The 25356-nt window shown below is 50.9% G+C and overlaps 1 long non-coding RNA gene across 1 annotated transcript; it reads left to right on the top strand.

The window, feature by feature from the left end:
* Positions 1–5512: 5512 nt before the first annotated feature.
* Positions 5513–10915, top strand: LOC137220102 (uncharacterized). Its single transcript, XR_010941470.1, has 2 exons — positions 5513–5759; positions 7182–10915. It is a non-coding gene; the product is annotated as an uncharacterized lncRNA (long non-coding RNA).
* Positions 10916–25356: the final 14441 nt, after the last annotated feature.

The raw sequence follows: 25356 nt of genomic DNA, 5'->3' as shown, positions 1-25356 counted from the left end.
GCTACAGGCCAGTTAAAGAGCGATGGTTCCAACACAGGGAGAGAAGCCCTCATGGCAGAGGGGCAGGAGGCCGGGCCTCGATCGACATGGGCAGGGTTTGACATGGCAGGGATGTGGTGGGCAGTTGGGTAGTGGGAAAGAGGCAATTCCAGGCCCCAAATAACGTGGTCACCTAAAGCCTGAAGAAAGCCTGGCAGCTCAGAGACCTGGGTTCCAGCCCTGGCTCTGCCATTACAAGCTGGGTGACCTTGGACCAGTGGCCTCCCCTCTCTGGGTTTGTTTCCTTGCATGTAAAATGGCAGAGGGGGTGAGCTAGCTTGTCCACTGTGACATGCTTTGATGCTTTCTCCCCTCCCATGAGGCTGGCCCTCCCCTCCCCACCATCACTACCAACGTCACCACCCAGGACACTCGCCAGTGTGTGCCAGGTGGCTGGAATTGACACCAAGAGGAAGTGTCCCTGGGTGCTCCATCAGAGCAGCACGGAGCTGGCAGACCTGCTCAAGGGGCCCGCCCAGAGCTTTGGAGAACAGTGACAAAACACGAGGAGGCTGGAACCCAGGCAGAACTGGGGCAAGAACCATTCCTCTTCTGGGAAGGGTTCTTTCTAATCCAGTCCTCTCTGAAGGCCCAGGCCTCAGCCAGTGCCCCCTATCGCCACCCCACGCCCACCACCTTGGAGCAGAAAGGGGAGGTCTCAAGGGTAGCCACTTAGCCCCAAACCTCAGTATTCTTGCTTTTAAAATGAGGTGAAAATAGAGACTTAGTATTTTTTAAAAATAATTTTTTTAAACATTCTTTTTTAAAAAATTTATTTTATTTCTTTATTTTTGGCTGCGTTGGGTCTTTGTTGCTGCATGCAGGCTTTCTCTAGTCGTGGCGAGCAGGGTCTACTCTTCGCTGCGGTGCACAGGCTTCTCATTGTGGTGGCTTCTCTTGTTGCAGAGCACGGGCTCTAGGTGCACAGGCTTCAGTAGTTGTGGCACGTGGGCTCAGTAGTTGTGGCATGTGGGCTCTAGAGCACAGGCCCAGTAGTTGTGGTGCATGGGCTTAGTGGCTCCGCGGCATGTGGGATCTTCCCAGACCAGGGCTCGAATCCGTGTCCCCTGAATTGACAGGCGGATTCTTAACCACTGCGCCACCAGGGAAGCCCCAAACTTAGTGTTCTTATTTGTAAAATTGATCGTGCTTGTCAAGTGCCTAGCACGGTGCCTGGGGTAGGAACCACTCAGTAAATATCAGATCCTGTGCATTGCCAGGGGGCTGCCTGCTGGGGACGACCGCACAATCTGAAGGCTCCTGACATTAAATAGTCTGCTTCAAGTAGGGCCCCTGTGTGTGCAACACACGCTCAATCACAGAAGAGGAGAACCGCAAAGGGCACCTGGGCAGGTTGGTGAGAAGCCCGCTAGAAACAATGTGTGTGCGCCCCCTGCTGGCTGGGAGCAAAGGTGCAGGCCTTCAGGCTCAGGGTGCCGGGGCCGTGAAGGGGGATCCTTGTTAGCGTGGGGACTCTCACACCCCACAGGGGGAATGGTGACAATGGTCCTTCCCTCACAGGTGTGTTGTGAGGACAATACATGCAAAGTACTTAGCAAACTCTTTGGACTTGATGAAGAGGAGTTATTTTTATTAATGAAGTATGCTCAAGGGTCCTCCACACCCTTTTTCCAACCTGTGTAGGTAATTTCATCCCTCTTCTGAAAGTTCAGAAATTAGCACCTGCCTTGTAAATAGGACACGACAAAACACTACTTAGAGACGTATGGTGGGGAGAGGTTAATCCGGGTAGGCTTCCTGGAGGAGGAGCTTGGCTGACTTCCTCTCTTTTCAAGCAAAGAAACTAAGGCTCAGTGACATTAAATAACTTGCCTGAGGTCACAAAGCTAGAAACTGGCAGAAAAGGACATCCATGCTTTTCTGGCTCAGAAGCCACTGCTCTTAGCCAGTGTGCTGCCATGGTGACAGGTCATTCCCATCAGAGGAGAATGATGGCCGTTCATGTGAGGACCTGGGACAAGAGGATCTGAATGGCCATCGCTCAGTCTGGGTGGAGCAGAGGTATGGGAACCTTGGCATGGCTTCAGTAATAATCATAGATTATGATTATCTGGTGAGCAGAGCAGTGTGCCAGGCCCTGGGCACCAGGTCTGAGATGCATGATTTCATTTAACCCTCAGTTTGCGGAGGAAGAAACTGAGGTCTGACAAGTGTACTGGTCTCACTTATGGGTGTCAGAACTGAGACAAGAACCCAAGTTTTTCTTTTATCTACTGCTGTGTAACAGTGGACTTGAGATGTTAGCGGCTTTAAACAACAACGCACTTGTGATTTTGTGGGTCAGGAATCTGGGCAGGGCTCGACTTGTTGCCCTGCCCTCCACGTGGCATTAGCTGGGATCATTCTGCACTGGCAGCGAGACTGGGAGGGAAGGGCCGAGAAGGCTTATTCACATGCCTGCCAGCTCGGCGCTCCTCTACATGGCCTCCCCCGTGTGGCCAGCATGGTGGCTTCAGGGTGGCTGGTTTCTTACATGGCAGCTGGCTTCCAAAGGATGAAAGCAGAAGCTGCCAGGCTCCTTAGGGGCCAGCCGTGGAGCTGGCATAGCGTCACCTGCACTGCATTCTACTGGTCAAAGCAAGTCCTGTGGCTGGTCCAAGTTCAGGAGGAAGGGAAACAGATTTCTCCTCTAGATGGACACAGCAGCATGCTCATTCTGGAATGCAAGATGCTTGTGGCCATGGTGAGAGACTAACACGCATCCCCAGCTTCTCCACGGGCAGCCTTCCTCCCATGTCTAATTCCAGGAAGCGCTCATTTCCAGGGATTTGCTAAAGCCCACCAGGCCCCCGCCACAAGCCACATGCCTATGTTTCGTCTTACCTGGCCCTCCAGCCCAATGACTGCTTCATGCTCCGAGCCTGGCTTTACAAGAATCTATCTTATCTTGTTTTCTCCAAGGCAGGCACCATTTCCCCCTGCTTCCCAGGGGCCCCATCACCTGAGTTAGCCTGAGCATGTCTTGTTCTCAGGACCCTAAAAGAACCGAACATGTGACTTGCAGACAGTCAGCCACCTGAACAAGAGTGGGTTGGATTCATCTTTGCAGAGCCAGCACCAGCACTGAGTTTTCCCCAGAAGAAGAGCTCCGTAAACAGGACTTTCTGGCACCAAACTTCACACGCTTGGGCCTTGAACCAAGGAAAAGAGCGTCTTACCTCTCCAGGATCGGCATCATCATCACCTGGAAATGTGTCTAGGGTTGTGGCCCTCCCATCCTACCTCCTGAACCAGAACTTGCATTTTAACAGAAACCCAAGTGACTCATATGCGTGTTCAAGGTTGAGGCAATCGAGGTAGCAGTTCCCGAGGTAAAGAACGGGAACAGGCTGGGAAGACAGATGCCAGTTGAGCCCATCTGGAATGATCAGGCGAGGGTCTCACCCTTGGCTGACGGTTACAATCACCTGTGGGCCTTTAAAAAAAAATCCTGATGCCCAGTGTGCACCCCAGTCAATTAAGTCTTACATTCCTGGGGGTGGAGCACAGGCAACAGAATTTTCTAAAATCCCCTTAAGCGATCTCACTGTGCAGTCAGGGTGGGGAGCCGCTGGTTTAGGGTACTGCTTCTTCAAGTGTAGTCTGCAGCTCATCTATGCCCAGATCACTTGAGACACTGATGAACTATGTAGATTCCTGGGTCCCACAGCCGGTTCTTGAGTCTAAACATTCGGGAGCATGGCGCAGGAATCCACATTTTTAGCCATCTCCCTAGATGATTTGAATGTGCACTAAGTTAGAGACCACTGGTTTAGGGCCCTGAATAAGCGACAACAATGGCAATGGTGTTTCTAAACGCTACGAAGTATAATGTGCGCACATTAGAAGATACAGGTAGGTCAAAGCAGGAAACAAGAAAACGTGTGTGCTCCTTCTGTCTAGGGATGATGGGCCCTCGGCACCCACTCTAGAGAAGGGAAGGCGCCTCCCTCCCCTAGGGAAGCTGCCACCCAGCGCTGGGTCGGCTGTGATTTGGGCTCTGATTCGCTGGCAGGGTGGAGCCTGTTCTCTGGCCCGGACAGAATTATTGCCTCAAATCACGTGGTTGATTATCAGTTACTCGTGTCCGTGTGAGAGCGTGTGTGTGTGTGTGTGTGTGTGTGTGTGTGTGTGTGTGTGTGTGTGTGTGTGTGTGTGTGTGTGTGTAAGTGTCTTTGCAAATCATTAAGGGTCGTCATTCTGGATTATCGTTGATTAACGAGAGGGAGGCCTGGTACCTGCAGCAGCCGGGATGGCAGCCCCGCAATTATGTCCCAGCTGATCGGTAATTGGCGCATCGCAAGATGATTTCTCTCTCTCTCCGCTGCTCCTCCCAGCCTCTCCTGCCGACTCCGCAATTAGCGCCCTTGCTCATTCCCTTCCAGCCCGGGCTGAGTTCAGAGGCCTGCTCCCTGGCGAGTGGGTGCGGTAGGGCTGGCTTTGAAGACCAGAACCCAAATGGGGCTGTGACGGTGATGTGCGGGGTGGTGGCAGAGGCTCCGTGGCGGGGGGTGGGGGGGCATGGAGCTGGCAGGACCTCAAGCGCGCTACCTGGGCCCGCCTCATCGTTCATTATCCTTCCCAGGAAGCCCAGGGGCCATTCTCTGAGCTCCCTGCCCCTCCCCCACTGCATGGACCGGGAAACTGAGACCCAGAGAACGAAAATAGCAAATAGGAAAAAAAAATCCAAGACCACTAATTCAGAACAGCACGGTACCATGAATCCAGCCCCACAGAGCAAAGGAAAGAGCAAAGTTCCAGAAGGAACTCCTCCCCACCATCACTCCCATCCTGCTGAGGCTGTCACCTCCCAAGCCAACACTGCTTGTCTCAGTTTCCCCGAGCAACGCAAGCTTTTGATACCCCAACTCCCGGGGTTTGGGAGGAACTGCCCTGAGGAATGTGTGGTGTTAATTCAAGGCAGCAGCACCCACCTGGATTATGGCAACGGCCTCCTCACTGTTCCCCACACGTCTACACGGGGCCCCCAATATCCATCACGCTGGAGACACAGGGATCTTTATAACGCCTGGTCTTACTGCTGATGAGATACCATCCCTCCATGCGATGTTACTCCCCATTGCCCTCAGGATAAAGTCTGGGTCCCCAGTCCCCTTTCTTGCTCCACCCCACTTGCTCTCTCTGCCCAGCACGGACCCCTCAGTGCTCTAGCTCCCTCCCACCACCTTGTCCTTCACCCAATCTGATCCCTCTACCTGGTACCCTTTCCCCTCCTCCCATCATGTTTCACCTGGGCACACACCTGCGGGGGAGGCAATGATGCTCACACTCATACTTGGGCTCCATTGCCCAGAAAGGGGTTCTGCGCTCACTGGAGACCAACAGTGACAGAAGCAGAAACTTTAAGGATGGCTTTAGTTAGTTTAGCAGGGGTGCGAGAGGATGGGGAAGGCGGGGCCGTTCCGGAAAACTTCCACATGAAAGACTCTCCCGTGGCTGCAGAGCCACCAGGCAGTTTGTTTCTGAGCCTTGCAGCTGTCTTGGCCATTTTCATTTTTATCTACTTAGGGTGGTCAGCAGGTCACGGCAAGCGGGAGATGCAATGCTAATGACTCCGGCTCCACGTGGCAACCATTCAGGAAAAAGCTGCAATGTTCTCTCTGCCACATTAATCAGAGAAACACATCAAGAGCTGTTGCGTGGAGACAGCTTTCCTCCCAGTACCTGCCCTGCATACTAATCACCACCCGCTCCTGGCGGTGAGTCAGCTCCATGCCAGGCAGGCAGTGAGGGAAGGTCAGAAACGCCCGCTCCAAGCACGTGGGGACAGGCAGAAGGGCGGCAGCCGTGTCCCCACCCCGCAGACACACACTGCCCGCAACCATCATTGAGCCCGGGCAGGTGGGCACAGCAAATTCTGGGAAAGTCCATCCAAATGCAGACTCTGGGTTAATTCCTTCGTCTAGGTCTTACCCAAGTCTACCAGAGGGACCTCTCCAGAAGCTGATCCCTGGACAGAGTCTGATAAAAGCAAGAAGGGCCTCACTGCCAGGCACTTTGATAACAATAAGACATAATTTTAGATCGCACTTAACATGTGGCAGGCATACGTGTAAGCCTTCTAGATGGATTACTCAGTTACTCCTCATATAACTCTGTGAACTGGGTACCATTACTAGTCTCATTGTATAGATGAGCAAGGAAACACACAGAGAGGTTAAGTAACGAACCCAAGGTCACACAGCTAGTAACCACCCGCTGGGTTTGAACCCCCACAACTGTGTTCCAAACCATTTCCCTCCACTTCCCCTCATTGTGCTACTAGAACCCAGAGTCGCCTGAGCCAGTGGTAACCACGACAAGCTTCTGAGTGTCTTTTGCATGTATTCATTCATTCACTCATTCGTTCATACAGCAACTATTTGTTGAGCACCTACTATGTACAAGGCACTGTGCTGGGCACCAGGGAGACAAGGGGAAACAAAACAGACATACGCTTAAGAGGGAGACGGGCATCAATTTAACATTTTCACAAATTTATAGTAATTGCAAAATGTGATAAGTGCCATGAACAGAAGTACCAGGTCCCATGAAAGCCCATGGTGGGGGACGCTCATGTCTCTTGGAAAAGTCCAGGAAGGCTTCCCGAGGGAGTGACAGATGAGGGGATGGCTTACATCTGCAATTCTCAAAGGGTGGTCCCTGCATGGGCAGCATGAGGTCACCTGGGAACTTGTTAGAAATGCAGATTCTTGGGGCTCACCCCAGACTTACTGAATCGGGGACCCTGGGGATGAGGCCGAGAAATCTTGAGTAAGCCCTCAGGGGGATTCTGATGCCCACACAAGTTTGAGACCTACTGGCTTATGCAAAGGCCCGGAGGCAGGCAGGAGCAGGCATGCTGGAGCAACTGCAGGTGGTGTTGGGGCAGGGGATGGAGTGCCTAAGATGAGCTGGACAGGGTTTGGGTCACCTTGGCCTTGTAGGCATCCTAAGTGGTGCAGCCCTGCATCAGCTCCCATCACCAAGAAGCCCAGTCAGAGGGTTCCTCGGCCCTGGGGACCCTCAGGAGTAGCAGGTCACCCAGGTGTCCAGTCTGGCTGAGGCGAGAGGATGGGAGTGGCTGCGTCATATGGCTTCTGACCGGTCACCTGACTTCTTGCCAATGTTTTAACTTTCAGGAAGCACTGGTGAGAAGGTGGATCCTGTGGCTGGGGAAGTACCTCCATCCTCAACGCCGGGAAAGGAACTTAGGATAGAAACTTCTCCTTATCCTCAAGAAGCATCCCAATAAAACACCAGCAGCAGCAGGTGGCTACGACCCACTGAGTCGCGATCTGGCTGGGTGTCAACACTGCGAGCACCTGAAGCCAGGTTCATCGCAGGAGAGGGACAGGGTGAAGTTCCCTAGCTGAGCCTGGATGAACTGGAGGTGGTCGCACCTGCTTGCAGAGGCGTCAGCATAGAATAGATCAGAGTTGGTGACGACCAAACAGCCTTGTTGGGCTCCTTCCCATGCACCTCCCCTGCTGCAGGCCGCCCCCCTCAAAGGGGCTTCACCCCACGGGCTGTCTCCGCAGGGTCTACTGGATGACCTGGCCGCCAGAGCAGGGGATGCAGGTCAGAAGGCCAGGATGGATGTTGGGTTGTTACTGGTCCGCTCCAACGTCACAGGGGCCTTTGATATGGATCCAGGTCACGTCCAGCTCTCCCAGCCAGGGTTCCTCCTTCAAAAGAAAAAACTAAGAGACCTTGGAGGAACTCACTGTCCCAAAAAGTGCAGTAAGGAGTGGGAACTTGCAGAAGGCTCTGGTAGATGAGGGAGTTAGACAAGGAGCACAGAGGAAAGGAGGGTACTTTTCTTTTTCTTTTTAATATTTATCTATTTGGTTGCACCGGGTCTTAGTTGTGGCTCGTGGGCTCCTTAGTTGTGGCATGCGAACTCTTTAGTTGTGGCATGCATGTGGGATCTAGTTCCCTGACCAGGGATCGAACCCGGGCCCCCTGCATTGGGAGCGTGGCACCCTACCCACTGTGCCACCAGGGAAGTCCCGGGTACTTTTCTTTACACTAGCTTTTTTCTCTCCATAAAAAAATGTGAACACAGACGTAAAGAGAGAAAAAGTGAAAGTTCCTTTTTTTCCCGTCTCTTACTAATATCCCTGCTTCCTTAGCAGTAACCTATATTAGCAGTTGGCTCTATATCGTCCCAGACCTTTTCTGGGCATTTACACACACACACACACACACACACACACACACACACACACACACACACACATACATCATACACCCATGTGTGTATGATGCCAGGATGTTTGTTTTTCTTTGCTTTTTACATAAATGGGATCAAGCCGACCATATTGTCCTGCAACTTCTCCCCCATAACAATATATCTTGGACATTTTTTTTATGACCACATATATAGAGCATCCTCATCTGCTGTTGCTTTTCTCTTTTTTCTAATTTCTGCATAGTATTGCACGTGCGAATGTAACACAGTTGATTCAACCACCCCCTTTCCACTCACTCCCTCACTCAGGGTCCCTGTTGCGGCCCAACTCTGGGGGGCGTTTGTGGTAAGTGATACTGCTGCACAGCCCAGGGGACCCCATCCACGCTCAGGCTGCAGCCGCCCCTCCCACCTCCCATGAACAGACTTTTTCCCATGCAAACAATTCTACAACCAGCATCCTTGCCCATGCCTCTTGGTGCACACACACAAGTATTTCTGTGGGTGTTGATACCTCGCGTGGGTGGAAGTGCGCGCCCTGCCAAGGTGTGGGAGGGCGCTGACAGCCTCCTCTGCCCCCATCCCCCCAGCACATATCCATCACTGGCTGCCGCCTGGGCCGCCGCTTCCAGGAAATCCATTGCAAAGATTGAGGACTGTCAGTGGCTCACACACTGGGGGCCATCCAGGGAGTAGATGAAATTGTAGGAGAAAATCCTACCCGGCTCCAGACCGCTCGTAATGGAGACCCCTTGGTGACCTTTCCGGAGAAGTTAAAAGAACACAGGCAGACACACTCACCCTCCATCATCCACCACCAGTCCACCTGCGGGGAGCACAGCCCTCTGTCCTTGGAGAAGCCGCTCCTCATTAGCAGGCCTGGTGGGAAGGGGGAGGCTGGTGCACGGCCCAGGCCGCCGCTGTGCAGGTAAGGAGGCCAGCGGGGGCACCTGCTTCCCTGGAGGGTGAACCCAGTGGACCACAGGGCCCTTAGCTGCTCAAGGTCAAGGTACCTGCCCCCTTCCGCCGCCCCCTAGAGAGACCATCTGGCAGCCGGGCAGCGATCCTCCAGTGATTCCCCTCCACCCAGTCCCCAGGCCAACGGATCCTGCATCTGCACTCAGCCCTCCTTCCTCCCTCTGTTCAAACAGAGGTGCCGGCCCCGTGGCCTCAGTTCTTCTTATCCAGCTTGGCAGCCTTGCCCTGCACCTCCGGGAGGAGGGGGCCTCTGAGCGCAGTGCCCATGAAGGAGGTGCCGGTGGACGAATCCAACATTTTCCTTACCCGGGAGGGTGACCTGAGCCTTTACCTGGTTTCACAGCAGCTAGGTTCATAATGCCTCACCCTCCACCCCTCACCCCCGTTCCTCCCCTTCTTGATTCCACCCACCCACACCCACACCTGGCCCCGCACAGAAAACCCAGCCATAGCTGTGAACGTGGGGAAATACGCAATCGTTTTCTGTATGCAGCTGTCTCCCAGCTCTCCAGGCCTATTTACCTGATAATGACTTAAAAAATAACCCTAGCTACATCTATTGGGCAGTGTGCCAAGTGCTTTATGTATATATCTGACTTAATTTTCGCAAACTCTACACAGTAGATACTGCTAAGGATTTACAGGTGGGGAAATGGAGGCTCAGAGAGGTTAAGCAACTTGATTCAGGTCACACAGCTGGTGAATGCTAGAGCCAGGACTGGAAATCAGGTCCCCATCATTCTCCAAGGCTATGAGCTTAACGGTTGTGCTACCCTGGCTCCCACTTACTTCATTTCATTCCTTCTTCTGGGTTGTCCCAAGGACCGGGTTGAGCTGGCCAATTCCCCAGGCTGCCCCCCAGACTGGGGGGAGCTGCGGCTTCCGGTCCCTGGAGCCGTGTGGGTTCCTGGCAGAGGAAAGACCCTCACATCTCCGTGTCCAGATTCTCTGACTCTCTCGTGAGCACACCCAGGCCCCCTCCAGGCCAGTAGAAACTGACAGCCCACCCTGCCTGCCAGCAAACACTTTGGCTGGCCTGGCCAGCTCAGCCTGAGGACGGGGGAACTTCCTCCGGGCAGCACCTCACCGCCTGGACCCAGGCAGGGGCTGGTTTCAGGGCTGCCCATCCGCAAGCAGGCTGGGAGGCGGGAAAGGGAGGCAGCCCCCATTCCAGAGGGGCTTTTGCTGCCCTCCTGTGGCCTGGACACACAGCCCTGCACCTCCCTCCTCCCTCCTCCCTCCTTCCTCCTTGCTGTTATCCAGCCTTCCCAGCTGCCAAGAGCCCACATCCAGTCCCAGCCCTGGTGCAAGTGCCCAGGTTATTTTGCGGCTGAGGAGAGGGCAGCACGAAGGCCAGGGAAATTCACAACCACCAGTTCGTACCCCAGAGCCAATAACATGGATGGAGGTGAAATTTACGTATCTGTTGACCTGAAAAGATGTCCTAGTATATTGCGCTGTTAAAAAAAAAGGGGGGGGGGGAGGAAGCAGGTTTTAAAGCTGTGTACAGTAAGAGAGCATTTTATTAATTAAACAAAAGTATTATCTATGTAACTAATCATAGAAAGAGGATATTTGCCAAGATGTTAACAGATGATTTTTGTTTTCTTCTCTTGGCTTATCTGTGTTTTCTATTTTTTTCAATGAACATCAATTACCCAGATAATTTTAAAAAGCAATCAAAATAAACCAATCCCAGACTGATTGTACATCTTCCTGTCCCCCCTACCCCCAACAGCTCTCCAAAAAAGAATCACAGATCCATATTCCTGGACCTTCCTTTCTCTCTCCAATCATTTCCACATCTCAGTCGGCGTGTGTTGGTTGGAGGTGGGGGGAGGATTCCTACCTGCTCCAGGAAGCCTTCCCCTGACTAATGGGAGGTGTGAAGGCTTCTTTGCCCAGGGGTCTTTTTCTCACTGACCCAGCTCTGCCCAAATGCACAGTGCCTGGAGGCCATCTTCCCTCCCTCTGGTGCCTTTTCACGGAAGAGGAAATGCTCTGCTTTCTACTGCATTGTTTGTTCCTGCAGGCTGAGCCGACTTCCCTGAGGCTGAGATGCTCAGAGGCAGCCCAACCCTCCATCACATGGACCGGAGCCCCAGGGCAAATGGTTCCACTGTCGAGAGGTGATTATGGCAAAATGAAGAGTGAGGGAAAAGAAGTGACAAAAGAAAGAGCAGTGCTTCAGGAGAGGGCTATGCTGCCCCTTCCAGAAGGACCCGAGGAAACTAGGAAGGAGATGGGAACGGAGATTCCTGAGCATTTCCTATGTCCACACAGTGGACCCTCCGAAGACAGGCCCTTGCCCCTCACTTTGTGCGGGTGAGGCCACTGAGGCAGAAAAGCGCCCAGGCCTTAGCTTCCTGCATCTCTGGTGCTTCACGCCACCGTGAAGAGGAGGCTCCTGAAAAGGTCTCTGGATGGAGAAATTAGCGTTGGTGGGCAGTGTCTTCTCCCACCCACCCCCGCCATGTTAGCCACTGCCCAGGCTCCCCAAGAGCCACAGACACCCCTCTGCTCAGGAACGGCAGCTGGGACCAAGCACTGTCCTGCAGGGGATGGCCCTCTGAGCGCCTGCTCGTTGAATGATGAAGGTTGCTAATGTCATTGTTCTGGCCATCAGAAAGGCAGCCTAGAGGGCCCAGAGAGCTAGCCGGCAACCCAACAGAACCTAGGGTTCAAGGGAAAGGAGAGGACCTTTAGTGTCACCCTGAACCCCCAACTTTCAAATCACATTCCCTGAGGTGGCCATCCCCAGAGACGCAGGAACCAGGCTCCCATCCCTGCCAAGCCTCCACACACGGGACAAATGCAGTTTGCACACCTAATTGGGAGGCAGGAGACCCTCCCTGGTACTCTTTGAGCTCTGTTCCTAGCCACCTGGGTCATCTAGGCCAAGTCACTCCTCACCACCACACCTCCCCTTCTACCTACACGGTGCTGTGGCGTTAAGAAGGGCTTCTAAGGGTGCTGCTGAAGAATGCTCAGCCCCTGGCAGCGTCTCCTCCCTTAATGGGGGTCTGGTAATGAGTTCCATGCCCTGAGCAACTCGGTTTGTGGACAGGTAGTCGAAGCGTGATTGATAGCGACACCCCGTGGACACAATGGGTAACTGCAGTCACCTGGACGGAAGCCACAGGACGACCTTCAACTTTCTTCATTATGTGGAGAGGAGCTGATCGCAATTAATCCCACTCATCATCTTTCACAGGGAGCTGTCTTAGAGCTGAAAAAGAATCTTTCCCCAAACCAGAAAACAACCCTCCAGCCACACATTTCCATCAGCCTCCAGCTAAACACCTGTTTCGTTTCAACTTGTCCCTTTTCAATATTGACCTGATAGAAGTATCTAGTGGCCATGGAGGGAGAGTAATGTCAACAATAATATTAATAGAGGAAATATGTAAAGGGCTGTTGACTTTTGCCATGAATTTCATGCATTGTCTCATTTAATCTTCCCAGCAAACCGTGCAGGTATGTGCTCTTACCCCCAGCATTCAGAGGAGGAATCAGAGACTTGGAGCATAAGGGGAAGCTAAGTTTCAAACCTGGGCAATCTGGCATCAGACCCCATTCTCTTTTAAACACCAGTCTGTGCAACCTCACTTCCCCCAGTGTCTACCCACCGTGGTAATCCCTTGAGGCTGGAGAAATCCCAATTCCTAGGGCACTGGCTTGAATCCTCAGACTGGACGCCCCTGAGTCACCCTCTAGGGCAGTGAGAGGCAGGTGGACATGAGGGCCTTTAGGGTTCAATAGGCCTGGGTTGGAGTCCCAGCTCGGTCCCTCATTAGCTATGTGACCTTGGGCTTATTCCTGAATTTCACTCCCCTGAACCGCCAAATGTGCGTAATAATCCCTTGCCTTGGAGGGTGCTGTGAAGGTTAGAGAAATCATTCGGTGCTGAGCAGATGCTCCAGAAATGGTGACTACTCTTATCTGCAGGGTGGGTGTGCCCATTGACCTTGGGAGGAGCCAGCCTGGAAGATTTCCGTAGGTGGCAAATTCTAATTCAGCCTCTTTAGAAAATACCACCACTAAGAAGGGCTAGGATGAAGGTGAGGGCCAGCTTTCTCACCCTTAGGCTTGTCCGATTTCGGAGGGAGCAGCTCATGGTCATGGTTCAAAGGATCCCGGAAGGGACTGACTTAACCAAGTTGGCAGAGCAGACACAAGATCCTGTGACTTTGGGCCCCATCTTTCCTCAGAGACCCCATTATGCAGAGAACAGTGTGCCGGCAGGATTCAGGTCCATGCCTCTAGGTATCTGCAGAGACTCTGGTGCCACGAACCAGCCAATGGTCCATTTGTGGTACTTTGTTACGGCAGCCCTAAGAAACTAACATGGTCATGAGAGATACTGTGACTTCCCCCTTGCTCTCCCTTGAACCACGCATCCTGGGGGAAGCCAGCTGCTATGTCATGAGGCTACTCAAGCAGACCTATGAGAGGTCCGCGTGGCAAGGATCTGAGGCTTTCTGTCAAAGCCAGCGCCCGCTTGGCACCCTGTGGGTGAGCCTCCTTGGAAGCAGATCCGACAGCCCCAGTCAAACCTTCAGATGACTGCAGCCCTCCTAAGAAGCCCGGAGCCTGGGACTTCCCTGGAGGTCCAGTGGTCAAGACTCTGCACTTCCACTGCAGGGAGCAGGGGTTTGATCCCTGGGCAGGGAACTAAGATCCTGCATCCTGTGCGGTGCAGCCAAAGAAAACAAAACACACAAACAAACAAACCACAAAAGAAGCCTGGAGCCAGAACAGTCAGTTAAAGCTTTCCCCAGTTCCTGGCCTACAGAAACTGTGAGATAATAGATGCTTATTATTGTTTGAAGCTACTAAGCATTGGAGTAATCTGTTATAGAGCAATAGCCACCTAATATTCACATTTATCATACTGGGGCCCCAGTATAACCTGAAACAGAGAGAGCTGCGTTTTTTACATACATCATACATCACTTGAAATGGATCAGGGGCCCCAGCGCCATTCTCTCTGGGGATGTTTCCAACACTGGGCTCCACAGGTGTCCCTGTTATTCATTTCCGCGTGAGCACCTTCCATGTGCCAGACACTGTGTTACCGGCTGCGGCTATAGATGTGAACTGTCATGTTCATGGCCAGTGGCCATTATGGCCATAGCTCTGCTAGTAGACAGATGTGTGAAAAAGGAGAGCGCTCATCTGCAGAGGCGGGGGGGTGGGGTGGGGGGGGCATTGAGATGCTGAAAGGAGAAGCCTTCAGTGGCGTGACCCTGCAGAGGCAGGAAGAGAGCCAGGTTCAAGGGTCCACAAGAGCAGTGGGAGGTAGAGGGAACTAGAATCCAGACTCCCCACTTCACGGCCTTCTCCCCTGTGTCTGTCTGTTCTGTGTCTCTCTTCTAAAGATACTAGGCATTGGATTTAGGGCCTGAGCTAATCCATTACAACCCTTAATTACATCTGTGAAGACCCTACTCCCAAATAAGGTCACCTTCACAGGTATGAGGCAGGGTTAGGACTTCAATATATACCTTCTGGGGTACACAGTTGGCCCACAACAGTGACCTAGCCTTGGAAGTCACATACTATCGTTTCTTCAGTAGCAATTGGTTACAAGGGTCAGCCCTGTTCAGGGCAGGAGGAGACCACACAGAGGTGAACATCAGTAGGTGAGGATAAAGGGGGGCCATCTTGGAGGCTGGCTGCCAGGAGATCAGACGGCAATCTGAGCATGAGACCCGCCCTCAGGCGCAGTATTCACAAAGGAAACAATGGAGAAGCAGTTGCACAGCACTTAGGCCCCCCGTACAGTCAAGAATATAAAAGGGGCAGAGTGGGGAACAGAAGGGTCTGGAAATAGAAATCATCCAAGAGAGGAAAGCTATGTGGAGAGCTCCACCTCCATCTCAAGTCTTGTGATGGGGGCTTCCACAAAGCCATTTACAGCCATCTGCCCCCACGGGCCTGGGCCAAGAGGACGGGCTGCACTGGGATTGGCCAGGGGCCCTGTGAGTGCTTCCCGGGGCCTCTGGGGAGAGAGGGCCGGCGTGGCGTCATTTTAAGTCCTGTAGCGCTTCCTAATGGGCAGGAAGAAGGTGGAAGGGGATGCTGGATTCTTGGGGCTGAAGATGAAGTCATCAGCCATTACCCGGAGGAGAGACGAAGACCAGGAACCTCAGCAGAGAGCCTCAGGGACGGGAACCTCCGTAGAACCCAGGGGAGCCCCCGGGAAACAGCGCTCACCATCTGTCAGGCCCGGAGGGCTGGCGATTTTGCAGTCATATAAGCATTGCCCTATTCCTCTGTTCCCTCATTTCTTCTCCCCGCTCACCCCTCCCCCTTAGACCCTGCAAGCATCAGCATGTGGGGAGCAGAGGCCGTCAGGTGAGAAAATAGACAAAAGCCTCCCACAGCCCAGTCCCTGAAGGCCGGCACCCCAACTCCAGACCTTGGAGCAGAAGGAGGAAGATTGGTCTCTGAAGGAAGATGAACGCGTCAGGTCATATCTATAACCAGCTGCTTTAGAGCTCTAAATCGACTGTGGATTTTATGACGTAGAATGACCATACCTGAGCCTGACCAGAAGAGACATGGGGTCAGCTGGGCTTTCATCCAAGGCGGGTGAAGGGGAAATGGCTCCTTCATGGAAAAGTTCAAGTGGAGGGAATTCCCTGGCGGTCCAGTGATTAGGACTCTGCGCTCTCACTGCCGCGGGCTAAGATCCCAGAAGTGGCATGGCTTGGCCAAAAAGAAAAGTTCAAGTGGACAGTGAGAGGTGCAAACTGAGCTGCATTTTGATTACATCCCACGTTCAGCGATTGGTTTCACTGAGCTCGAGCTTTCTCAAGGCAAGTTGGGCCTTATATTCCTCACTCTTGTCACCCCCGGGGCACAGCCTCGATCCACAGGGAAGTTCCCGAAGAAAAGTCTGTCTCAGCTTTTGTCCAAAATTGAGGCATGTTTACTCAATTTTCCTTCCTATTGTCTGGAAATGACACCAAGAACAGGGGGGAAAATAAAAAAGGACAACTTGTCCCCGTGCAAAACAGCCACACCCTCTGAACTCTTCACCCTGCTGTGTTCTGACTTCACCCTGGATGGGGAGGTGAGGTATGAGGTTGGCAGAAAGGTTCCTGGGAGGATACGCTTGGCCTGGGAACAAAAGCTGTTTTTCTGAAAGCTTTGTGCACTTCAACTAAGTGAGGGAGGGGTCTGAGCAAAGACAGGAGAGAGAATCAGGGGAGGAAGTTCTGCTAAAAAAAATTTAAATTCCCCAGGGATGTTGGAGCTGTCATCTGATCAGTCCTTTAAATGTCTTGTTATTATTGAAAAAAAGAAGGTTGGGGCTTCCCTGGTGGTGCAGTGGTTAAGAATCCGCCTGCCAATGCAGGGGACATGGGTTCGAGCCCTGGTCCGGGAAGATCCCACGTGCCGCGGAGCAACTAAGCCTGTGCGCCACTACTGAAGCCTGTGCGCCTAGATCCCGTGTCTCACAGCAAGAGAAGCCACCACAATGAGAAGCCCGCGCACCGCAGCGAAGAGTAGCCCCCGCTCGTCACAACTAGAAAAAGCCTGCACACAGCAACAAAGACCCAACGCAGTCAAAAATAAAAAATAAATAAATTTATAAAAAAAAAGAAGAAGAAGGCTGCCTGTGAGTCTCTCCTCTCTCACTGTCCTTGCACCAAGCTTGGGACCAAAGCTTCCTTCCTTCTCTAGGAGTCAGGCTCTGAAAAGAAGTGCCCTCGAGATTAGGCGCTAGGACCCGGCAGAAGCTGGGGCTCTGCAGCAAGAATCCAAGGTCTTCAGCTCACAGGCCTGCAGTTCAGACACCCACCAGGTAGGTTCCAGCTCCCAGCAAGGACCCAGCCGAGCAGAGGCATGAGCTGGAACACAAGTGGGGATGAAAGCCTGGAAAGCAGGGGCATTCCACAGTCAGCGCTTCTAGAAAAGCCTGTCTTCCCCAGCACAGAGGCTGCAGGGAGTAGCGACTCTGGTTCTCTATATTTCAATAAAAAGCATTTATCGTGCTGATGATGTCAGTGATATTTCAGGACCTAAACAAGCCTAATTTTTCACAGTCTGTAGGACAGGGGGCTCCTAACACTTTTTAAAAGATGCTAGACCCTAAATAAAATCCCTTGTCACCAGGCCACCCATTTCTCTCTCCCCCAGGCCCTGGTGCCATGAAACAGTCACAGCCCCCCATCAGCCGATGGCAGCGCTCTTGGATCAGTTTCCCGAAGAGCTTAATCATGAACAAATTGCTGTCACTTGGCCTGGAGCTGAGAAGCCCAGGAGAGTCTCAGGATGAGGTCTTCCCTGGTGAGAACACAGCCCTTCTGGGAGCCTCTCTTCCTCAGTGCATGTTTGCACTGGGGAGTAACTCCAGAGCACCGAGCGCCGTGTGGGGTTAGCAGGGCTTTTCAACTTCAGCACTAATGGCATTTGGGCTGGATAGTTCTTTGTTGTGGAGGTGGTCCTGTGCCTTGTAGGATATTTAGGACTATGCCTGGCCTGCATCCACAAGACGCCAGTAGCATCCCCTCCCCACTCCTCCTCCATCGTGACAATCAAAACTGTCTCCACACATTGCCAAACGTCCTCAAGGCCAAAGTCATTCCTGGTTGAGAAGGACTGGCTAGGAGCAGCGCTCATTCCATGACTAGACAGCTAAGGAGACCCGGGGTAGAGCTGGGCCACCCGTATCTCAAGGGAATTTTCACTCCAGGAAAAAAGAGACCAAGTCTACACGGCCCTTGTATCAGTGCTCTGTTGGATGCAACTCTAAATGACCTGCCAAGGGTGAGGGGTGGATGCTGTCTCTTGTAACTGAGAAGACCACGGATTTAGGCACATTGCTGGCGCAGGCCCAGCTTGAAGCAGGACTCAAGCAATATCACCAGGACTTGATTCTGGATTCTGCTTTGCTCCAGCTTTGGAATTCTTGTAGGGGCAAGATGGCTGCCAGCGCTCCAGTCCCGTATCTTCCTAGGTTGGCGACTTGTGGAAGAAAAAACGGGAAGTGTTTTCCTTTCTGCAGTCCTAGCGAAAGCGTCATTGTATTTGCTTGGCTCCGATTTGGTCAAGAGTCCGTCACCAAGCAAAAGCAAAACACCATGGCCAGAAATGTGCTGGCCTAGTTGGCCAGGCTGTAGTCACATGCCCACCTCTGGATCTCGGAGCACAGTCAACCCGGCATACAGGGAACCAAAGACGGAAATGTGAGGTTTCCCAAGAGGAAAATCAGGGTACAACTACCAGGGGACAGGTGAAAGGATTCCAGATGACAAAAAGCAACAGGTCGCTACCACAGTCTAGACCAAAAAGAGGTTCAGCTCATCCGTCAAGGTGAGAGGTAATGAGAGTGTAAGGAGGACTTCAATGAATGGCAGTACAAAGGCTGTGCCGTGACTGTCCAAGTCAACCTCCAGGAGACAAACAGAACCCTCTTAGGTGTCTCTAGGACAAACTAGCAACTGACATGATCCATTCAACTGCTGCCTGAAATGGAGACCACAGGAGTTTCACCAAGATCTTTCCCCCCTTCTTCCATAGTAACATATTTGCAGTTGGGCCCATAGCTGCCCAGCTGGGCACAGCATTTCCCAGCCTCCCTTGCAGTTAGGTGTGACCATGAGACTAAGTGAACACTACAGGAACAGAAGAGATGGCCAGACCTATGCCTTAAGATAGTGGGTGTCTCATCCACACTCTTTCTCCTTCCCTTGAACCAGAACATGAACTTTCCTGAGGCCCAGGGTTTGACCACACAAGAGAGAATGATGCCTTAAGGGACGACAGAGGAAAATGCAGAGGAATCTGGATCCCTGAATGACCAGGGTGGAGCAGAGCCTCCTGCTAGCCTGGAATGGGTACCTCAAGTGAAAAAGAAAGAAATGTCTGTCTTTTCTAAGCCACTAAATTGTTGCATTTCCTCTATTTGAAGATGCAAGTTTTTTTCATATTCTAATATCTCCAAAATCCATGACACCATTGGCCAGGCAGTGGCCACCCTTAAGTCAGGCCCCAGGAAAATATTTTTGTGAGGCTCTTGTCTATATAAACAAATTAAAATTAACATATTATAAAAATTCATAAGTTCATGTGAGACACAGTGATTTATCAATGAAGATTCAGAATAATGGGTAGAGAAGAGCTGCTTACATATTTGTTTATTGTCTCATCAATGCACATGAAGATTCTTCCTCCAGGCCAGACACCATCTCTTCCTGTTTAGATCCAGAAATCTATCTCTTCATAATTTCAGGTCTCCCACCAGGAGAAAATAGTAGTGATACATCATTATGTTGACTAAATACTGGACACATAATATTGTTTTTTTCAGAACAGAGTGACAAAGTTCTGTGTCAGCCTTCACTTGCCTTTCTTGCTGCCATTGACCATTTGATATTTATTGAGGTTTCGTCTCCATTCTGGAAATTGCATAATGTGTGGAAGTGATATTCTGTGCTCATTTGATAGAGATCCTATGTGTTTCTGGTCCCTGATACCCTCGTTGGCCAACGCTAATGGTGAAAGGGATTTTTAAACAAGTAACAGTGATAACGGAACATTTGGGTTTTGAATTTAGAATATATTTAGACCATAAAAGCTAGTTTCTACAGTTTCTTTCACCACTTGAAGAAGGTGTAAAGTGAGTTGCTTACTTGCTTTCCAGACCTTGGGCAGGTCCCGGCGCCGCAGAGTCCGGTTACTCTAGGTAGCAGAGCACGGGTCTGTGCCCAAGTCCTAGGGAGCACGGTGCTGTGCGCGCCTGCGCAGACGCAATCGGGACGCCCTCGCCCGCCACGCCCTTTCTCCGCACCCCTCTAGGTGCTCCAGATACACGAGGCTCTTGGACTCGCACCAGCCGCGGACCGAGTGGTGAGGCGCCTAGGTGGGTGGGACTGACTGTGGGCCTGGAAGTTTGACCTTGGGGGTGGACATCAGGAAGAAGATGAGAAGAGCCTGGAGAGCAGGGGTGCGACTAGGGGCGCTAGAACGCAACCAGTTGGGGGAACCTGCAGGGCGACAGGACCCTTCCTCCGCGCTGGCTCTCCCCGGGGCTGAGACTTTCACCTTGGAGGCTGGTGCAAGACCAGCCAGGAGTCAGCAAAGGAGCTGTGAATGGGTGAGCCACAGGCCACATTATACAGAAACAGCATAAGGGTCAATGTTCTGAGTGGGAAATGGCAGATAATGGGACAAGATCCTGTGTCAACAGAACCTTTGTATCAAAATAATGTAAGTCAAATCCTTTAGGGAAAAAAAAAGTTAATCCATCTGCTACTGTAACTGCAGTCATCATCCAATATCCAGGGCTTCACTTAGGCTCACAGATCTGGCCAAAAGTCTGGGAGGTGCATGAGGGATGCCTAGACTTGGAGCAGCATTTGCTGCTGGGGTTAGATCTTTGGTGGAGGCCAGTCATGTCACAAAACCTTTGTTAATACCAAAGTCATGACCATTTAGTGACACAGGCTGGACTTTCCGAGGATATGATGCAATACAGCATTCCTTTTTTATCATCATCAATCTTTGTGCCAATAGTGAGTAGACTCCAGGCAAGGGCAGGGGCTCTGCTTTTGCTGGTACTGGTGTTAGTCACTATGCAGGATCGTTCTGGCAAGATCAAGAAAGTACCAGCATCAAAACCCAAGGAGTGTCCCTACCTTGGAAAAAAATCCCCAAAGATAATAGTGAAATACTCTTTTAAGATAAGCTGCATCTATCACCAATGCTCTTGACATGAAGAGTGATGTTGGGGAAAATGCAGCAATGATTCTCAGATGGAAAGTGGTTCAGAAGAGCTGGCTTCTGACGGAGAAGAGGATCGGATGGTTGACGTCAGTGAGCACACACATTCACTAGTCACGGTCAGTTCCATCATCTGTGGTTCTAGGACTGGCCTCACCAGGCTGGATTGTTTTCCGCTGGGCCTTAAGACAAGGCAGTGTATCAAGATGGGTTCTGTCAGTTCCAGGCCTCACATTTGTGCTGAAGACACATGATGTGTGGGCACAGAGCCACCCCGGGAAAGACCCCATCAGCCTAGTCAAAGTCACATGGGTGCGGCAGCTGCTGTGATTTCCTCCAGCTTGCCTTTAGAGAATAACAAATGCTTTACAGTTTGTAAAGCACTTTCACTTACATTATCTTATCCCATTCTCACAACCCTGAGAAGAAAGGCAGACATTATCATCACTCCATTTTAGAACTGAAAAATAGCTCAGCGAGGTAAGGGAACTTTATCAGGGAACCCTGGGTTGTGACAAAGCCTGGATCTGACATCTTTAATGACATCTTTAATGCCACACCCTGGGCTCTGTCCACCATACCACAAAGTCTACTTTCAGGGAAATTCCATTTCTATCTTTTATCTTTTGCATTACTTGGAGCTATTGGGTTGGCCTAAAAGTTCGTTGGGTTAGTGAATACGTTGTTCAATAAAGTTCTTCGTGGAAATGAAAAATGTCTTTTATTTTTACTTAAAACCAAACGAACCTTTTGGCCAACCCAACAAATAGTTTGTTTTGTGTTGGTTGGGTTTTTTTTAGTTTTTTGTTTTTTTAGGGATGGATGTTTCTACTCTAGGGTGAAAATTCTTGTAGAGCAAGAACCCCATTTGACTGCAACCATTGCTAATTTCTCTTAAATGACATTCTCACAGATTGCCCATGAGATAGCAGCTTTCATGCATTATATCCCTTATGGAAAAAAGAGGTACCTTTAAGAATGGGGTGGGTAGTCTTTACCTCATTTTCATGTTATACAACAAACCCTCAGTACTCTTGGGTTTTATAAACTATGGGATGGAGTTTACAGAATGCCACCAAGTCCCCCGCCCCACCCTCACCCCAAGAATCAGTAACAATTTGCATCAGTTGGCACAGTTTTGTTATTTGTATTGAAGTAGAAGGGTTTTTGAGCTTTATTCATTTTGTTTTGTGGGAGTTATTCTGTTTGGGTGCAGAGCTTCCTGGGGAGAAAGATAAGAATAATGGAAGGAATTGATGAGCTGTCCGTCCCCCATACTGCCTGAGAGACTCATTTCCAGCCCCAGGGAGGGAAGAGTTAGGGTGATAAATGGAGAGAGGAGTAATCATGTAAGACGTTGAGCAACTAAAGATACAAGCGGTTCTGTTATGGGACACAGGGAGCAAAGGACAGCCATTCAGTGAGGAGGTTATTTGTTCCCCGCTACTCCATCCTGCCCTCCACTTTGGCAAGTTGGTGGTGTAGAGTGGCCCCCGGAGAGAATGCCATGCCCAGGCAACAGGAGTGACCACTATAAGAACAGAGTCCTTACAGAAGACACACGTGCTGATGAGGTACCCTTTTTAAGGGGCTGTGGAGAGTAGACCATCTGTGGGAGGTCGCGGTGGAAGAGCATAGTGGACCTTCCCTGTTTCCTCTGGGAGACACCTCAGGGGCCTCCAGAAGTAACTGAGGAAGAGTTGGCAGGGCACAGGATAAGTAGAAACTTCTACAGACCTTCAAGAGGGGCTCAGAGCTAATAAAATTTAGTCTGGATGTCAGTGTGACCTCATTGGCACCCACAGGCTTGTGCACTTTATTCTTCTCCTCTATATGCCATTCGACTTAAAACATCCTGTCTTTAGTGAAGATGCCATGAAACGTGCTTACGGTGCAGACGCCTTCCAAGAGCAATTCTCCCACTAGCTGATGGCCCTGCCTCCGCCCACCCTTCTAATAAGGGGGAATCGTAGGGCAGCAGCTGGAGAAGTCTACCTGCAGGGTTTGGGGCTGGGAAGAAGAGAAATAACTCTTTTCTATGTTAAGGTAGAGCACCAGATATGATTTGCTAAAGGCTTCTGAGTGACGAGGTTATTAGGCAAAGATTTTTGCTATTTCAACTGAAGTTGGAATGAGAGAATCTGGGGGGTAGGCTGCAGCGTGAAGGATTTAGATTAGAGCAGTAACGAATTTCCCAACATCAAAGGGAACGGGTTCTCTGCTCTAGGCCCATTTTTAAAGGTAAATAGAGAGGTCTCCCTTGTGTGTCAACCTTCCAGATCTTGCAGTGGCTCTCTACATATCTTTTCCTGAACTCCCACCCTCTTCCTGAGTTCCATCTGTGTCCTACAACCTCATCACAGCACTTAACAACACTGAGCTGTGAACTTCCTGGGGTAGAAACTGTGTCTTATTCTTTAATGTGTCCTTGACCCTTAGGAGTTACAAAGCACACAGTGAATGTTGGTCTGATCATAAGGGAAAAGCTGCTAGGAGACTGGAGGATACGTCAGTACGCGTTAGAGCAGTATGTGTTCACACTTTTGAGTTTCACCTGGGGAATGGGCTGTGAGCGGCTACTGGAAGCTGTCATGAGGACGCAATGAGGAAGCACCAGGAGAAACATCTCTACAATGCCTGGTATCGTACAGTCCCCTTCTCCCCTCTGTCCCCTTCCTTCTGCCTGACGTTGGGTCTGGAAGCAAAGGTCAGGTGCTCTATGTGAAGATGGGAGGTCTGAATGATTTCTCAAGAATGGCAAAGGATCTGAGGGAACTGGACGGCAGAGATGAGCAAGCTGCAGGTCCTGCCCTGGGATCTGGAACGGCAAGCAGAGAAACCAAGTGTGCTGACAGAAATGGGGGAGGGGGGACAATTCTGGTGCCAGAGTATGGCTACCCACAAGAGCTACCTCCTTCCTCTGTGGATCCAGCCCACTCAGGAGGGGCAGTCGGTGAGTGTGCACAGGGTCGGGCACCAGTGTTGTCAGGAACAGATCCTTCACACCATGGCCTGGCACCTTCCTGAGGAAGAAAAGATGCCAAGCCAATCCCCCAGAGAAATCAACTCAAGGGAAAGGGGCTCGTCAAACCCCAGGCTCTGTCTAGCCATTGTCTCCCCAGTGGGAAAGAACTTAGCCCAAGGGATCAAAAGACTCCTTAGCGCAAGATCTGGAACATTCCAACGTCCCTCCTTAAGCGGAGGGAGGCTGATGGCACTGCTGCAACGTAGACAAAGAAAAGCAAGGGACTTCTTTTAAAGTGAAACGTGTAAAATAGAGGGGGGTGGGGGAGACCGTGAACACCGGGGCAGCAATTAGGCAGAAAGACTGCAGTACAGACACAGGGCAGTACCATCCTACCCGACAACACTGGCAGTGTCATACTCCAAAAGAGCTGTTTAAAAACTGCTAATTACTGAGATTCCAATAAGAGCTCTGTCTTAAAAGTGATTTCAAACTGATTGCAGCTTTTTGAACTGATCGCAGCTGTAAGCCATAAAGGAAGGAATCTAAATAAAAGTGAAACATCCTTTGATCAAACACAAAGGAACTCTTCCAAATAAAAATACCTTTATTTTACATACACATCATAGCTGTCTCACATGTGTAAACAAATGATTTATACACATCTATTAAACAAATAAGTTCCCTGAGATAGGGATCATACTTGTTCATCCTCATAACTCCTGACAGTATTTAGCATAGTATCTGGCACATGGAAGATGCTTACGGAATTGAATTTCATCGAAGCAATTGCAGTATTAATGATTTAATCAGATCATTGTCATTTTTTACAATAATGGGCTACTATAAAATGAATACTAGGGTACAGCAGTACAAAAGGCCATTGTAATAGCCTCAAATCCAGGAAAAACATACCTATTTTTCCAGAAGACCAAAAGAAATATGCAAATACAGTCGTTCTCGAAAGGCAAGTCAACCACTCTACATTCCACAACAGAGACCATGTTGATTGTGCTGTGTGAGTTGCTAGGCAACCACTTGGTAATTCCCCATGTAATAGAGACGAACCTGTCATCTGCTTTCTTGGCTATATGTGACATGAGGAGACAACAGGTAAAGGACAGCCAAGAACACCTACACCTGGATGACACAATCACTCCTGAAGTGTGATGACACTGGAGAAAATCCCCATGCCCTGCAGAAAGTGCTGGAGGGAGAATTTCATTAAACTATTAGCACAAGATATCCGGTGAATTTTCTTGGATTTACCCAGAGGGTAAATCCTGCGGGTGATCCTGTTATCCCTGTCCACAAAGCCAGGGACCAAAAGCCCTGAAGTTCAGCTTGTGGATGGCTGTCAATCCAATAAGGCCTCCAGATCAGCGGGTCCCATGACTCCAGCTGGGAGAAAATTTTACCAGATAAAAGCATCCTTTTAAGTCTT

Source organism: Pseudorca crassidens, chromosome 1 (assembly GCF_039906515.1).
Source record: "Pseudorca crassidens isolate mPseCra1 chromosome 1, mPseCra1.hap1, whole genome shotgun sequence".
NCBI lineage: Eukaryota > Metazoa > Chordata > Mammalia > Artiodactyla > Delphinidae > Pseudorca > Pseudorca crassidens.
This window is presented reverse-complemented; position numbering and strand designations above follow the sequence as displayed.